Source organism: Kryptolebias marmoratus, linkage group LG8 (genome assembly GCF_001649575.2).
Source record: "Kryptolebias marmoratus isolate JLee-2015 linkage group LG8, ASM164957v2, whole genome shotgun sequence".
Classification (NCBI taxonomy): domain Eukaryota; kingdom Metazoa; phylum Chordata; class Actinopteri; order Cyprinodontiformes; family Rivulidae; genus Kryptolebias; species Kryptolebias marmoratus.
This window is the reverse complement of record NC_051437.1, coordinates 26,996,189-27,012,854: the sequence shown is the minus strand read 5'-3', so window position 1 is coordinate 27,012,854 and position 16,666 is coordinate 26,996,189. Positions and strand designations below refer to the sequence as shown.

Below are 16,666 nucleotides of genomic sequence, written 5' to 3'. Positions count from 1 at the left end.
AAAAAAAAAAACCACACACGGTTGTTAAAGTCACACGAGAGCAGAGTACAATACTGTAGCTCTGATGTGTTCACTATGAGGCTTGATGTACCACGTAAGCTAATACTCAGGCACTGAAGCACTGGCAGCCCACTCCTTAAATGCCGCTTCAGTGATGAGTCCTCATGAGATGCAGGTGCGCCTCATAATCATCCATCCACTCCTCCAACCTGCTCCCCGTCGCCATCTGCTGGGGAAAAACACACACTACATTCCCAATCCCAACAGTGTGCGTGTTTGTTTGAGTATCATATTAGCAAAATATCTCAAACTGCTCGACAAATTTGAATGAAACTCTCAGAAATTGTCCACTGGTTGTACATCTAGAACTAGATTTACTTTTGGAGTTATCCTGCAAGTTGACGACAAAATGTTTGTAACTCCACCCTTCCCATCAGAAAAGGATCTTAGTTAAAATTCTGACATAAAGGTAGTGGGTGATATGCATTCCTTCCAGGCTTTCAGTTTAGTCTTGCGTTGACCCTTCTTTGGTGCCTCCAGCAGTATAACATTTGCAATATTAACGTGCATTAACACATTTCATCCTTCAGCAGTGTTGCTTCTCATTTTCTATGAAAGGGGTGAAGTCTTGACTTGTCCAATTGAATTGTAGCTTCACTGTGCTTACATTGCAGTTGTGAAAAATGTAGAGAAAAGTGTTTTCAAGCTCCAGCGCCTGCACCAGACAATCAAACCACATGACTGATTTCACATTTCTGAGTTCTCCCAAATGTCAGGCACACCCACTTTCAAATAGAATAATTTCTGTTCGTGAGCCTTTTTACAGCGACAGAAAAGAAAAATTGGAAGGTCGGGGCATAAATTCAACTCTATGCAAAGAACTGACAAAGAGCAAATCGGAGATAAGTGTAAGTTATTGAGCTACTGTTTATACGTGCAGACTCATTGACTCATTACCTCATGGTTCAGCCGTCTCAGACCATCTGTTGAAAAGTCCTGCAGCTGAGTGTCAATTTCTTTTTATTAAGTCAAAATAGTGTTTTTGAAAAAGAAAAACAAAAGAAAAACTGATGAATGTAATGAAAAATCAAAGACAAGCACCGATAAAGGTCATCAGCCAGCAGCAACTTATATGGTTGAGCAAACAAGTAGCTACCAGAGGAGCTCAAGAAGGAGAAATTATCTAAAATAGAGTACAACTTTTCTTACAGCTTAGCAAACAGAAAAGCACAATATCAGCAGACAAGCTCATATAAGCAATGGATTTGTTTGTAAATGAACAACAATGCAGAAATCAGAGCTGAATGATGATAAATTAGTTAAAGCCGAAGACAATAAGACTAGTTATATAATATGATGATATAAATCAGTTGGTATGAAGCTGAACCTCATCATTACGAATGGATCAGAGGGTCAAGGAGTTGTTCCAGCACCGGGATGTTCTGAGGTTCATTCAGACTGTTTTGTCTGGATTTGATTTTTCAAAAATGTTGAGCTGCAAAAGTCTTGGTTCTCCTCTAAATCCTCTGTCGTGATGTCAGACTTGTGTTTGTCAAAGAATCCCGGAACGGGTTTTGGCAAACTTGGATCAACAAATGCAGATTTGTGGTGCAGAAATTTTATAGAATTTTTTAGATCTAACTTCTTTTTTATATATTTAACTGTCTTTCATGAAGTACTTCAGTTTGCTCCATCTTGTGTCCTGGTTGGATGGCATATGCTTCATTTGGCTGCTTCTCAGTGCATGAGACAAAGACAGATGTTGAGTAACATGATGAGTCCAGGAACTGCTCAAAGATACCAACCACAATAAATCAGACTCTTGAACTGTCAGAAACACCCAACAAGTTTGAATTTTTTATTATAGCAGTCAGCTTCAATAAAAAACATGACTTTATTTTATGCATTTTTATAGTAACACCGTAAAAACAAATTGGTAATATGGTATATATTTAAAATGTTTTTTCATATCCAATAAATTCAGATTAATGGAGTTGAAACATCTGTAAATGCTCAGAGGATCTACTGTGTTTGAGTTGCTGAATCAATTAAAGGATCAAGCAGAAATCCCAAAAATACCATGGCTAATCAAGATTAGAAGTGAAAGTAGTTCAGTTAAAAGTCCAGATAAACTCACTGCATGTGTCTGATTGGACTCTTCCTCACAAACATTGGAAAATTACATATAGTGTATTTAAATCTGATAATTTGGTTGTTAGGACTGGGACTATCAGTGTGAACATTCAGATGTTGGAACTTTGAAGCATTTCAACACATGGTGCCAAGTTTAGGCAATTAATGCAACAAAATAAGACTTTTTTTTTAAATTGAAGACTGCATTTTTGCTGCCATGCCAACAAAAACGTTTTTGTGTCAATGAAAGAAAGGCAGATAAACAGCAGATAAAAGGCTGCCACATTTCTTTATTTCTTATTTCCTTTGTCGACTTGGACACATTCATAATTATATATTATGTGACAGATATTTAAAACAATGCTTTAAATTGAAGTTAGGGAAAAGTAAATGACTAATCTGAAATAGGTCTGCAGACAGAGGTGTCATTCAGAAATGCATTACTATGTATGTGAGACCTGATCTGGTGCCTCAAAGCCCAGGTTCAAAATCAAATAGGCTTGTGTTTACGTCAAAAGTTAGTCAAACAAGAGCAAATGTTCTTCAGAAGTGGTTCATGAAGACGGAATAAAGTCAACATGAAGGATCTAGCAGGATGTGACTGATGGAGGTCTGCATAAACCTTAGCTGAGTGTTCATGAGGAGCAGCTGGGTGGGCAGATGATGGGGTCAGGTGATAATTGTAGAGGGACACAGATGCTTCATCCTGTTTTAGGGGCATTTTGCATCAAATGCATCATACTGAGCACAAACTGCCAGTTCAGTTCCAGACCGGTGTGAATGCGAGAAAGGAGTGGGACCCCCTGTGGATCAGATTTAAACATGAATGATGTAACTTTTGCAACATCCAGTTTCCCACATTGCCTTGATTTCACTTATCTTCAGAGCAAGTGGAACTGTTCGGTCATTGTGTGTTTTCATCATGAGCTTTATTGCTGTTGTTAGTAGACATTCACTAGCTTTTTTGCAGTAGACAGCAGTCCGAGTGATCTCAGTTTGGCGAATTAAGGAAAAATATTATTTGATGAGTGAACTAAACTATTTGAAAACAACTCAAAATTTTCTTTCACATTTTGAGCAAATGTCGTATGATATATATTTTAAGGCCTCCTTATGTTTTTGTTAGTTACTTTACAATGTTCCTGTTTTCTTAGTAAACAAACATTCATCTTGCTTTGTTCTGTTTTCTGCTGTAAGGTGATACCAATCAACACCTCTGCACTTACAAACAATAAGTGTGAAAACAAAACCTCTGTTGGTTTCATTATATAGCCATTGACCTATGCTTATACAAAACAGATATAAATATCCGGTGAACAACTCTCAAAATAACCTGTGTTTTCCATTTTTATTGAATTTTATAGGGCCTTTTATCTAGAAACAAGAAATGTGACAATGTGTTAGGAAACGATAAGGACATAAAGCCTCTCTGACATCTAAGGCCATGGGCGAGGGAAGGCGAACTCCATCCTTGAGTTTATTGTAAATCCAGTCTTACATTCTCCTCAGAACTTGTGTGAGTGAATTACCAATCATCCTGTCAACAGTAAAACATAAGAGACTGGTGTCTTTGCAGATAGAAGCAGCTGACCTCCAGACCCCTTTCTTCTCCACCGCATTTTCTAAATCGATCCATTAGGATCCGACTCCTCCTTTGAGCCAAAGTTCGACACATTCATCATCAGCTTGTGAGGCACCAGGTGCTGCCTAACTGCTCTTCTCTGCACTCATCTGAATTGCAAATTCCTGGTGAGGAAGAGGCTGAGAAGCAGTCACGAGCAGCAGACTCCAACTAGACTCCAGGCGGTGGAAGATATGAGGGGGAGAGACGAACAACAAGCTGATTGGTTAAAATCTGGAATAATGACACAGATACACACAGACATTTACAGAAAAAGAAAAAAAATGGGATAAAGGAAGAATCTGAGGCTCTAACAACTTTCACAGTTCACATAAATATTACAACCCTAAAGGCTTCATGCTAATAATGTGCACTGTAAATACGAGCACACACATTATAAGCTGCTTAATGTAGAAACGAGAGAGCGAGTACAAAAAGAGGCTGTGAAGATGAGTTTTTCTTTTTTTTAGCAGTTTTCCCATGCTGCCTTTTGGAATCAAAAATTTATTCCAACTTTACTGAATTTCATTTGAAAACTTTTAAAGTTTCCATTTTAATACAGGAAGCTGTGTTAGATGGCAAGATGCAGAAATCTCTTTAAGTTACTAAAGTTATTATAAAATCTGTTTTTATTTTGTTTACATTTTAGTTTTGCACACAACATGCACAGCTGTTTCAACTGAGGCTTTTTTCTGTATGCCAGAGTGGCATATCACTACATTTCATGTGTCCTTCAGGTGATAAGTCCAGGATTTTCACTGCCACTGTGACAGGATGAGACTTTGAGAACCAGAGTGATACAGGGAGAAAAAGCGACAGGAGGCAGGAGAAGAATGAAAGAAGCCTGTGAAGTGTGGGAATGGATTGACAGAGAATGGAGGAAAGATGTGGGTATAGTGTGTGGAGGAATGACAGGAAGTCAGGGGCACTTAGAGTGAGGAAAAGTGGCTGTTGAGGAGGAAGCTGTCACGGACATTCAGTGGTCTAATTGTTCCACTGCTCTAATGAGGCCTGTCAACTTTGCATATCCACAAAAAAGGTTAGAAAAATGAACAAAAGTCAAAATTTTCTTGGTTTATCTAGTGCACTCAGCATTGATATACAAAATGTTAATTATCTCCTGCCTTCGAAGGCAAAGGGAGACCGATGATGTTTTTGCCTGTGTGTGTGGATGGATGGATGAATTTTAATGAAATTCACAGAAAGTAATCATTGAACGTACATCTTAAAGAAATTAAATTTTGCAGTCACCCCAGTTCAGATGGCTGCCACAGCTAATGAATGCTTTGGCCAACACAACAATGGCTATACCTCAGTCATTTTCATAGATATTCTGTTAAAATGTGGGGTGGTAGTAGCTGAGAGTCATTCTCAACACATAATTTTGGCATTTAACTGCTACAGTCAGCACTGTCTGTTCGCAATTTATCTCCTAAACCATTGGACAGATATTAGTGAACCTTTCAGAAAGCAGTCATTGGATGTACATCTATAATAGAATGACATTTGGAGTTAACCTAATTCAAGATGGCTATCACAGCTAATCTACCTTTGCCAACACAAAAATTGCAATACCTTAGTCAGAATTACAGATAATGAGATAAAGTTTATGTAGTAGTAGCCGAGAGTCATTCTCAACACAAATGCTGTGCATTTTCCACATCTTGCAGGGTGTGGCTGTGGCAGCCATTTTGATTTAAAGCCATCATGATAGGCTGCGGACAATATGCATTCCTTTAAGGAATGGTAAAGGTTTTATTTCTCAATGGTACAAATATGATGGGGCCTAAACCTACAGTTTACTTCTATTTAACCACTTAGGATTGTCATGTTCTTGAAGACTAAGAATCTACAACAGTGTATCTATAATAGATTATACAAAAACAAGGACACAGTATATAATAGTTGTTAGTTGTCTGGAGTTTAATCTTAAACTGAACTCTGCGATGTAATTTTAGCCTTTGTTTCCAGCTTTAGTTTAACCACCCTTTAATCTAATTTCCTGATTTTTAAAATCTCATGAAAGGCTGGTCTAAGGCTCTTGCAGTGATTATAAATTTGTAAGACACTTACCAACGCAGATGGGAAGAAATGCATGTTTTCCCCCTTCATATGACTCAGTTTGTTGAATGGTAATTAAACACAGACATCTGTTATCAGGCAGCAAAGTTTGCTGAACTCTGAGCATGTCACATTAAGCATCTCAACCATCTCGGTTCACCAGCATTGGTGTGTGACTGAGGTGGACAGTCATGCGCCTCTTGGCTCTTCCCGCCTTCACTCAATCATTTTAGTTCAGGGTCTTTTGAGTCGAGCAGGCATCTGCTGCCACCCAAAATCACAGTTGGGGAAATAATCGTACCAGAAAAAACAGACATGTGAGCCCTTAGTACTTCTGACAAGTTGCCACACTAAGGCTTGAAGGTTGTTCCTCACTTGCATGTCAGTTTAGATAAAAGCATCTGCAGAATGATTGAACATTGATGCAAATTTTAGTGATGTGGTCTCAGCAGGGGGAACAGAGAAGGCTGAGCCTCCATGTCTTCATGTGCTTCCTCTATGGCTGACTTTGATTTCTTCTTCTCAGTGTGAATAAACGGATCAATATATGACCATATCAACTCCATCAGGACTATGTATGTAATTTTTTATTTTAAAACACCCAAAACATACATACATATATACATACACACACAGACACACACACATATATAAATAGTTAAAATATGCTACTATAGTTGAATCTCTTTAATTTTTTATTGACTTGATGAATGATGCAGCAAGGCAACTATTAGTCAATATTCCATCACAGGTGTTGTTTTCTCTCCAGTAAAGTCTGTTACATTCACAACAAGAATACTTATCGTTTATGGCACAAATACATTTTTATAACACTGCAGTTTAGCTGAGTCTATTTATTCATTTTGTGGGAACCCTGCATGAAACCATAAAGTCTCACAGGAGACTTGATGCATTGTGCTACATTTAGCCAATAGCTTATTTCCATCTGCAGTCTCTGCACAGGGAGCCCTGACAGGAAATGTAAAATAGAGAAACATGTCTGAGACACTAGGTACAAATAAAATGTTGTGATAAAATATAGATGCACAGTCTCATTCACCTGTGCAACCCTGCAATACATTTGCACACATATTCACGTTCTTTTACTTTCAGTTCTAGTAAATAAACAAGAAAGACAGAGAACTGTGGCTAGCTAATGGGAAAATATCCCAGAGGCAGACTTTACCTGAATATTTGTGCATCTGTGCGTAACTACATGGAGCTACAAAAGGCAAGTTTAAAATAATGAGAAAGAAACTTGGTCCACACCTGCCTAAACACACAAGTCAGGTATAGATTGACCAAACCTGAAAGGAGAAACACAGCTTTATTCACACACGTAAAAGGGCTTTTTCGAATACATACTCATGCTAATGTCTTACATAAAGCAGGATCATTTTCTCTGGTTTGAAGAGATATTTGATAGTTGAGATGCTTTATCCATGCTAAAGCACCTACTGCTTTGACCGATAATAAGCCAAACATTAGTAACTGATGGGATCACTGTCGAAAATGAGAAGGTGTCAGCTCATTTAACCAAGGTTGAAAACACTGCATTAGCTACTGCTTTGGCCTAGTGTTACCATGACATACTGCACCAAATAATTTGAGCTTTCATTATTGCCCACCACGTATGGCGAAGGCAGAGTGATAATGTTTTTGCATGTGTCTGTATGTGTGTATTTGATTGTCTGTACCATTAACAAAAGTCTCATACAGCACTGAATAAATTTTAATGAAACTGTCAGAAAGTAATCATTGGCTATACACTTTTGGAGTCGACTCACTTCAAATTGCCGCAACAACTAAATGAACTTAACCCACACAAAATGGCAATACCTCAGTGAATTTTACAGATATTGAGCTAAAATGTGTTGTGCAGTACTAACAAATTATGTGAGACACCCGATATTGACCAAAATGACTGTCAGTTCTCAACATACGATGATCTTAGTTTAAAACTCTGGCATGAAAGGCAGATGGCATTTTGTATTATTTTAAGAAATGATAGGTATTTCATTTGGTAATTTATGTTTGTGTATTTTTAAAAAGTTGTCTAAATAAGGCTGACTACGATGTAAATTTTGGCTTGTAAATTTGTCCTCAGGAAGTTCAGATTTATTATGAAGTTAATAATGTAAACTTTACTATGTCTAATCCAGGGAAAGAGAGGGGGAAAGACAGGTGAAGCTGCAAGGAGCAGAGGTATACAAAGTGGAGGAGATTAAATACCTGGGGTCACCCATCCAAAGCCGAGCAGAACACAAAAGATAGCTGCAAGAGTGAAAGGGAAATTATTGAGACCTGCTATGATGTAGGGTTTGGAAATGGTGGCACTAACAAAAAGACAGGAGGCAAAGCTGGAGGTGGCAGAGAAGATGTTGAGATTTCACTGGGAGTGACCAAAATGGACATTTCTCCAAATGAGTATATCAGAGAGACAGCTCAGGTTGAGCGGTTTGAAAACAAAGTTAGAGAAACGAGGCTAAAATGGTTTGGATTGAGCAGAGGAGGGAGTATATATATATTGGACAAAGGGTGTTTATATGGAGGAAAAGAGGATGACCACAGAGAAGGCTCGTGGATGTAGTGAAGGAGGACATCCAGAGGGTTGGAGTGACAGAGGAGGATGCTCCAGTAACATGTTCAGGTTGTATTAATAATAATCAAAGCAGCCTCTTCCATCAGCTGACTGAAGTGCATGTCTGAAAGAAAAAACAAATTGGAAAAATTTAGCAAATTCAGATTTTGTCACTTTCATCTCATTTTTTGACATGTGTTCAATAACCAAACGTGCTGTTTTTGTTTTTAATAGTAGGCATTAATTTCTTCTAATATAGGATCATATAAAGTTCACAATAAATCTCTGCCTTCATTGGTTAGTGCACTGTCACGTACAGTACATAGTGATATATAGTGTCTGCCCTTCTGCCAGTGATTCTACATCAGTTTCAGGAACATCAAGTGACCAGTTCTAATTCACCTTCAGATTAATGCCAAGAAATGTTTTGACAGAATAAAATCTTAGGCATGTAATACCAAGACCAGATTCTGTGCAAAGGTCTCCAGCCCCCTATATTTTATTATATTTTACTTCAAAGGAACCAGACTTTCCTACAGTCTTTAAAGTGGTCTTTGAGCAAGTTTCCCAGGCTTTTTGAAGGCTTTTCAAACTTGCAAAAATTATTTCTTTGACATTGCTTTCTTTCTTTTAAGTTATTTCCAGTGCTGTCCTTTTATCTAACTATGTTCAGAGGATTTTTTTTCTAAGCCACTTACATGGACACATGAGTCATTCAAGCAGAAAATAGGCACCTAACTAAAGGCCAAAGCCAAAAACTTGTCACATTTCAGCACTGTGTGCAGTGTGTCCTCAAAGAAAAAAAAATGACAGAAACGGACAACTGGAGGACTAAAACAGGAGAAGCAGACCTAAAAACTATCAGCAGCCAATGAACTGTATCTGGGAGTGATGTTCTTAGGGAATAGACGGGGAAAAATCCTGCTTAGACCTGAAGCAGGACCCACAGAGATGCTTCATCCTTATTTATCCATCTATTCAGCTCATGCACGTGTGCTTAAATCTAGAGGAATGTAATTCTAAAAAATGTCTTCTTGGCAAACATTTAAGAATTTAATTCTCACCCCTATTTTAGCCAACATTTATAACTCAGCCCCCGTGTCTTTATTATTACATTCACACCAACTGTACATATTGCAGGTTCATTGGTTAAATTTTCTGTCACAAAGACAAAGAAAAGTAAACAAATATTTGGGCAACAAACACTAGTACCTTGAGACTCTCTGGTATTTGCATTGTTTAAATGACCTTTGTTTGAGGTGATGACTGTCTGTCACAATTACACAAATGGATGACCCAAACAAAGGCTTACAGGCTGAAGGAGGTGAAGGGCTGGTTTTAATTAACTATAAAATAAACAGAGGTGCCACTCTGAGAGCTAAACAAGAAACAAGGATACAGACCAGTTATTGGTAAATATTGTCTTTCCCTTTTCAGTGGCAGATGATGATAATGACCGACACATTGCAGGTAATGAAATCAGCAAAGATCAGATGAGAGTGAAGAGAAAAGAAAACTAACTGAAACAAACAAAGGAGGAGAACCAGGAACTGCAACAGAATCTGACATAAAAAACAAACAAACTAAAGGACAAACTCAGCCCCAAACCTACAGACCACCACAGTATCTTCAGAGCAAGTCATGCAAATGATTTTTTTACATTATTGAATGTGTGGCTATCTACTAAAACTGCAAACAATTTTTGCTAATAAAGGGAAAAATCTGGGAACCCTCTTTGACCAACCTCATGTCCTTTTTTCTTCAGTCCCTGCAGCTGTGAAGGCAGGCAGCCACAACCAACCACACACTGACCTAACCTTTGAGTTCTGCAGGTGCAGAATTGCAGGGGTTTCTCAGTGCTGACTCAGCAACAATGCCATCACAGAAACCCCTAATGGCCTTACAAAGAATTATCATAAACAAGTTTAAGCAAATAACCAGGCAACACAAAGTAAGTTGATCAAAATGCCATTTCTTTTCCTGTGAGCATATAATTTTTATTGGATGATCTGCTACCTTTCTATCATAATTACATTGTCAGTTGAGTTGGATGGTTTTTTTTTCTTCAAAGAACTTTAACACACACGCACACATTCATTTATTTTTATCTTTCATTTACTGTTAGTGAAGCAAATTATGATTAATCACTGAAAAACTTTGCAGCAGTTTAAAATAGTTTCCCTAATGGGTCGTCCATCTTTCCAGTAGAAGTCTAGCTGCTTGATTAATTTAGGGTTTCATTAAAGATGTTATGAATACAAACTGTGGTCCAATAAGTTACTAATACATACTGGCCTCATTTAGTAAAATAAATGTCATGTAGCAAACGTGACCCACATTAAACACATGTTTCTGTTTTGTTTGGGTACTAGGTGATGTGAAATTATGCATGTAAGAATTTCCAGCTCATTTCTCACACTGAATTTTATTTATTAGGTGTAGTTTGTTTTGGTCTAAAAATTTCAAATGTTAACTTTCACAATCTTACTCAATGTTATTAGTTTCTTGTAAAATAAACCATTTTTTTTAACTTTCCTTGCATCTTTTATTTTTGTTTTTTTCTGACCTTATTTATTTAATGAGTCCATCAGTGGCCTCAATTACAGCTTTTGTTTTAGGTAAATCACTGTAGTGACTGTGTATTTAACTAAGATTTGAGTCAATCACATTTTTAATCAAGTAAGAAAAAGATGAAATTGAAGTTGGGGCAGATGTTTAACATTTTAAAGATTTGTGTGAATAAAATAAATTTTATACCAGTGTTAATATTGATGATATCACATGCACATACTAATATTTTTAGATGGAGTCTAGACTAACTTAACAAGAACAGCTAATCCTGATATATTGTTTATTCTTCAAGTGCAGTCTTTGATATCTTAAAAACATACAGGGAAGTTGTTTTAGTGGCGGTGCAAATGTGAGAGGCATTAAAGCTGTGGGGCGCAACCCCTAAAGAGGGACATGGGTGCTTGTGACTATTCCGAAGAAGATGAGTGGAGAGAGAAGAGTTTTATCTCTTTAATGGGAGAAAAGTTTGCTGGAGGAGGCAGGGTCAAAGTGATAATGGACCAGAACGGGTCCTTCAGTGTATGGACGAGCTGATACACTGGTTTTGTCCCACATCTGTTTACACAACAACAGATTAAATTGTATTGTTCTTTTTAAATCTATACAGGAGAAATGAACTCATTGAAGCTTTTACTGTGATAAGTTTGAGCTCCTTCATATTTATGTTTGTTGTGTTTCTGTGCACAGATTGAGCTTTCATTGTTTGAGGTCCTGAATTGTTTTTTTCTTTCTTCAAAGGCGTGCACGGCAACTAAAATTTGAAAACCACTGCATTTACATAAGATGTTTGTAAAATGTTTGTTTGCATTTAAAACTGTTGTCCTCAGCTGTAACTCACATATCAATAGGATGTACGACAGCAAAGCTGACTTCAGCAGGCCTTGAAGCAAAGGTTGTGTTTCGTAGCTCATAATACTATCCTGACTTCGTAACATCTTAGAGGTTAAACGTTTTAAAAATGGTTTAAAGTACAAATGTTCACAAATTGTTGATTTCAGAAAACTGACATTTCCAATTTTGAAATGGCAAAAAATGGATAAAAAGTCATAAAGGTTATCCAGTACCATTGTGCCCTTTAACAAGGCACAGTGTTCTACTAATTTACTTTTTTTTTTAGAAACAGAACTTTTTTAACAGACCTCCCATGGGTAAATTAAAGGTTAGCAAATGCACAATATGGCCTTTTTGTGTGCCAATTAAAGGGACAGTTAATTTTATTTGGAAGTGGAGTTGAATGTGGTGCAACCAACATTAAACTGGCAGAGAATCTGGTCAGGAAACACTCAGCAACTTCTGCACACAGAGAGAAACACAGTTGATGTTGGGTTGACAAAATAGTGACAATGTAAATTGTACCTTGCAAAAGTGTGAAGGTTCTTCTGCTGGCGTTCTTTTTTCTATACAAGTACTTAAGTTTACCATTGAATTATATAGTTTTTTGTTCAGATTTCTAATCTTGCACACATGCAAACACAATTCAGTTGTAACACAGAAACCAAGGCCAAAATCTGTAAAAGGAATCCAAGAGAAGAACCCGCTGCTTAAGAAGCAGCTCCTTAAAAAAAAATATTATTTGAGTGCATTTGATTTATTCTGGATTATGTCCCAAGGTGTTTTGATTGCAGAGAAAAAAAGTAGAAAATGGAGCCCTGCTCTGTCCTCACAGCTCTTTTTCTGGTCCTGGCATTGATTTATCTATCAGTATAAGACCTCTGAACAAAAGTAACTCAGAATTTTTATTGTTTGCACAAAAACTTTCATCTTTTACCCTCACATGTGACCCATCCTCTCTTGATCTGGAAGGTTTTTCTTCCTCAGGCAGCAACCAACCTACAGAGTGTTTGACTGACAAACGCCCAGCTCTGCCGCCTCATTCTCATGCCATTGCTCTTCCCTTTCTGGTTAGTGAGAACAAGTCAAGTGTTTAATTCACTAAAGTATCATGTTAATTTTGAAAGGCCTGATACTCATCTCAATTTCATCTCTAATGATAATACCTAATAGGCTTTCCTCTTGTCAAAGTAATTATTGCAGAGAGGGAATGACTGAAATCCTATTTTTCTTTAAGAAAAATTAGCTTTGCTCATGGTTTGAGCTGACGTTTTTGACCAATTTGATAAAGCATAGCACATCCTGAAGCTCCACAAGATCGATACCAACATAATCTTCTCTTTTATTATTTTATTGTGTGATCATTTCTGACTTTTTTAACATAAAAAGGCTCCTGATTTTTACTTATTAAAGTAAATTCAACTCAGTCTTTCATTGGGTAGGTGACCCACATTTACATTCAGATTGTAATTTCCAGAATAATTTAAACTCTGTGGCTTTTTTATTGTTTGGACTAAATTGCTTGAAATATTTGAGCATTGTGGTAAAAAAACAACCAAAAAAAAAACATGTTGAAGCATCACATAATGTCTCCAATATTATGTGTACAGCATTTATCAATTAGTATTTGAGCAAGAAAAATGGAGAATAAGTGTCTATTTCCCAACAGTAAGAGCTGTAAAAGCTACAAATATAGACTGTAAGTTAGAGGTTTGTCTGCCAACAGGGCATTGACTGCATGAAGAACAAAGCAAGCAGCTGAGTTCAGCAACAATGAATTCAGTGCTTTTCTATTCAGCTGTTAAAAGTAAGGGTGTTTTTGTTTGTTTTTTTCAAGGACATTTTCACACAAAGAGGCATCCTAAATCAAATTATCAATGCTTCTATTAGTGGAAAACCTGCTCTTCTACCTTAGCCAAGACATTCTTTATTGGTTGCCAAATGAGGCTCATTTAATGCAGAGGCTGCCTACAGTTGTACTACAATGGGTAAAAAGGGATTTACCATTGTTTTGCCTAAATTCTTTTGAAGTTATATGGTATAGTTGCATTTGGTAATTTTTATAGAACGCCTAATTGCATGAATTTAGATTAGCTTATTGTTAAAAGGCTCTTGTTTACCTTCAGATTTACAGTTGAGTGTTTTTAAACCATACTCTGGTCCGTTAATAAGCATAAAAAGGCTTGTATTCTGAATTTTTCTCAGAGGGTTTTTACTTATAGAGGTCTTTCTTGTTCGTTTGTTCTTAAAACTGTAGATTTGCTACAGACTAAATATTTGACAAGCTTGAGCTAAAAATCTCTACGTCTACAGTAGGATTCTCCTGGAGGTTCATCTGTTCCTTCCTAGGTGTGTGATGCTGCATTTTTGGTGATCTGTGAGCCTAAACATCAGTGCGCAATGAAACCTGGTAAAAGAAGATGGGGCGACAGACACAAACTGAATACCTACTCGGTTCTGTCAGCTCAGCCTTCCTGGTAACATGTAAACACCTTTGTTTTGGTTATATTTACTCTTCCTGCCTGCCTCCTTTGCTGAAAGCAACAACATTTCTGAGTGAGATCTCCATATTCTCTCCCACAGACTCTGGTGTGGTTCAGCTGCCCTGACAGAGTGACACATTTCTGTTAACGCTGCATTTGAATGATTATTTTTATTGAGAGAAAGTAAAGTTTTGAAAAGTAGCTTTTTTTTTAGTTTTCCAGTTTTTGACAGGTGACAGGCCAAAACAAGTATCAGCCTCACAGGTATACAGGGGATTATTATTGGGGATACCAGAACTCAACACCGAGCCATGTTTTGGTCTTGTCGGTCAGTTTGGATGAAGCATCAGTGACAGGAGCTGCCCACATAGCATCCTCAAAAAATGTATTGGCTTCCTCTTTCTCAGGACAGCCAAGTGCAGGTTTTATTATTGGATTTAAGAACCATGTGATCATTCACCTCTGTGAAATCAGTTTCATGCTTCATTGCATTATCATATTGACCTCTGTTAGATAAGTTGGCTGTGCAAAAAGAGGTTAATGGGGAAGGTTTTCATGATGTTCAAGAACACCCAGAGGTGGCTTGTTTTCTTGTGAACACGACTGTCTCCTAACACAACTTTGGAAACAATTTTCTCTCACTGCACAACAGTTCATACCGATAACCACACCTGTCCAATGTTACTTATTACTATTCTCAGCATAACCCTCTGAGACTGTGTGTTTAATTTTAATATAAATATACTTTTGATAATTCAAGAAACATATTCATCAAGCTATGACCTTCAGCATGCGATGGAGCAGTTTGCAGCTGACTGTGAGGGGGCAGGGATGAGAGTCAGCTCCTTTAAGTTTGAGGCCATGATTCTTGGCAGCCTGAATACTCCCTCTGGGTTTGACGTGAGCCACAGCCGCAAGCAGAGGAGTTTAAGTAGTGTTCACAAGTCATGGTAGGATGGAGCCAAAGATGGACTGACAAATTGGTGCTTCATCTGCAGTAATAAGGGTGCTGGTCCAGTCTGTTGTGGTGAAGAAAGAACTGAACCAAACAGCTTTTGATTTACTGGTCTGCCTAGGTTACATCCCTCATCTATGGTCATGAGTTTTGGATCATGACCAAAAACATTTCAGCTGAAATCAGCTTCCTTTATATGATGGCCAGGCTCTTGCATTAGATATAAGGTGAGGAGCTCCATCATCCAGCGGAAGCTTGGAGTAGAGCTGCTACCCACTGAAAGTTGTCGGCTGAGCAGGTTCAGGTATTTGATCAGGGTCCCCTTGGAAGTGTTTTGGGCATATCCTTCTCTCCAGAAAAGAACCAGAAACAATTGGAGGGATTATACAGTATATTGTTTCTTGGCTGGAAACACCTTAGAGGAGCTGGAGAGTGTCCCTGTGGTGAGGGACGTTTAGATTAACTCATGGACCTCCACACCCTGACCATGCATAAGCATTAATAAAACTGATGAATGGACTGATGGATGGATGAATTAATCCTTTGTACGGAACATCTGGTCTTGTGTGATTTCAGAATATTATGATATAACATATTATGACAAATTCATCTCGTGAATTTTAATGTAAATTCCTGTTAACATAATCTTTGTTTTAACGTTGTCTCCAGGGATCAGCACCACACTTTATGTCCTCTGACATTTTGTTTTCAAGAACATTTCCAGGTTTCTGGTTGTCCTGTGTCAGATCATCCTATAGATTTTGTGTGTTTGTTTTGTATTAATGTTTTACAACTGCCTTTTGTTAATAGTAAAAGTTTAATAAGTATCAGAGTCCTCAGCCTTTTGCTTATACTCTGCAGTTGGGTTATCCTTTTACTGAAATTTTCAGAATAAAAATGTACTTCAATTAAAGAAGTGGTAATATCTTCTTAGAAAATCTCTACTAGTTATTTTTCCTGTAGAATATGTTGGATTTGTTACCATGAATTGAGGAACCTTCATATGTATTTTTCTTTTTCCTGTCAGAGCAGCTGCTTTTGGACTTTCAGAATGCAGAATGGTTATTTATCTCAGGCAGTCATATAATATGAAACCATAAAAACAATTCACAAGGTTTGGGATGTCTCACTGCATTCAGAGATCCATGATTAGTATTCATGCTGTGATGCCTTATGTTCCCAACTAGTAGAACATGTTGGATGTTCTTGAGTTGCTGCTGAGGTGGAGAATGTTGCTGCCCTGCAGGTGAGATGTTACCAAATGCCAGAGGAAAAGCACAAAACATTAAACTATGGTCCTGTTGTGTTTAGTTAAGAATTTCCCCGTTAAGCTCCCAGCATCTTCTGTTGCTGACAAATGACTCAGACATCCCCTGGGCAAACAAACCCATCAGCCAATGAATTCCTAACAGCATGTTGTCTTCTACTAA

General features: G+C 37.6%; 2 protein-coding genes across 2 annotated transcripts in view; both read left to right on the top strand.

The window, feature by feature from the left end:
* The window catches only part of zgc:103759 (U8 snoRNA-decapping enzyme), a 576,073-nt gene that overhangs the window by 295,344 nt on the left and 264,063 nt on the right, over positions 1-16,666 (top strand). The gene's annotated exons all lie outside the window — the stretch shown is intronic.
* LOC108233037 (kelch domain-containing protein 8B) overlaps positions 1-16,666 on the top strand; it is a 149,177-nt gene that overhangs the window by 64,368 nt on the left and 68,143 nt on the right. The gene's annotated exons all lie outside the window — the stretch shown is intronic.